The sequence below is a fragment of the Acanthochromis polyacanthus genome, chromosome 23 (assembly GCF_021347895.1).
Source record: "Acanthochromis polyacanthus isolate Apoly-LR-REF ecotype Palm Island chromosome 23, KAUST_Apoly_ChrSc, whole genome shotgun sequence".
NCBI lineage: Eukaryota > Metazoa > Chordata > Actinopteri > Pomacentridae > Acanthochromis > Acanthochromis polyacanthus.
In genome coordinates this window covers 27,346,746-27,348,045 of record NC_067135.1, presented here as the reverse complement: position 1 = coordinate 27,348,045, position 1,300 = coordinate 27,346,746, and positions in this window count along the sequence as shown.

Sequence of the window (1,300 nt, the reverse complement as noted above, 5' to 3'; positions counted from 1 at the left end):
TTCAGTAGAAATGTGGCAAATCTGTAAGCTTTACTTTGTCTACGCAGCAAAATTACTGTGTCCCAGCAAATTAAAATCAAATACAAACAAAATGTGTAAGGTTTTCCATACAGTTGCTGGTTCGCGATGGCAATACTCTACTAACCACCGCAAGGCAGGGCCACAAAGTGATCCTGCTTAGGGCCCCCTGATGTCCAGAGCCGGCCCTGAGCCCGTGTCATGGTCAGTTTAGTTGCAGTTCTTGATTATTTGTTAGCTCTGTTTTGTTTCGGGTAAATTCACTGATTTTTGCATGGAGTTTGGTTTGCCTCAGTAGTCTTGTTTCTTTATTAAAATCCGTCTCTGAGAATCCGTCTGCCTGTCCTGTGCCTGCATTTTGGGTTCAACCACTCCCTGAGCCCTGACAGTCTTTTATGTCTTTAGTGATGAATCTGCTGCTGTTTGGGAACCAGGAGCTGCAAAAATCCCTCTGATCCTCCCAGATGTGAATGAAAGTGTGAAGAAGAAGAAGACGGAGTGAAAGACTGTGAATAGGTGAGAATGAATCAGGTAATGAGACATCTGGAAGCTGATTCTCACATTTCATCCACAATCATGTCGTCTGCATCTCTGTTTATTTACAAGCTGTTGTTCTGAAGCAGCTGCTGTTAAACTCTGAACAAATGAACATCTTCAGGAGAATTTGATCTTTTGCTGTTTATTTTCTTCTCCTTCAAACTTTGACCACAACCTCCACAGACTTTCTGCAGAACCACAACATCTCTGCTGCTGTTAACAGACTCTGACTGTTTGTTTGCTTTTCTATAAACCAGATGAGGACATTCTACATGAATACAGACACACTCTGATAAAAACAGACTCATTTTCTATGATTTCCTGGTTTTAATGGCAGTAAAAACATCTGGACTCTGTTTAACTTGGTGTTATTCTGAATGAAGCCTGCAGGGGGCAGAGTAGGACTGAAATCAGACACAAAGACACAGAGAAAGAACAATCCAGATGCTGATCACATATTTAGCAGGTTTTCTTCCATGTTTCTGTAAATATTTCCTGTAACTGATAATAAATGATGGGATCAGATGTGAACTGATATTAAAACTAGGATCAAGTTTTCCATGAATTCTAGATGGAAGCAGAAGAACAACAAGCTGTCACTGCAGAGAGAGAAACAAATTAAAAACAGTTTCAAGTCTGAAGAAAACTCTGTTAAGTGGCAAAAAAAAGATTTATTCAATGAAATACAAGATTACTGAAGAACCTGAAGACAAGTCGACTCATGAAGTTTGAAGAACAGCAAAAG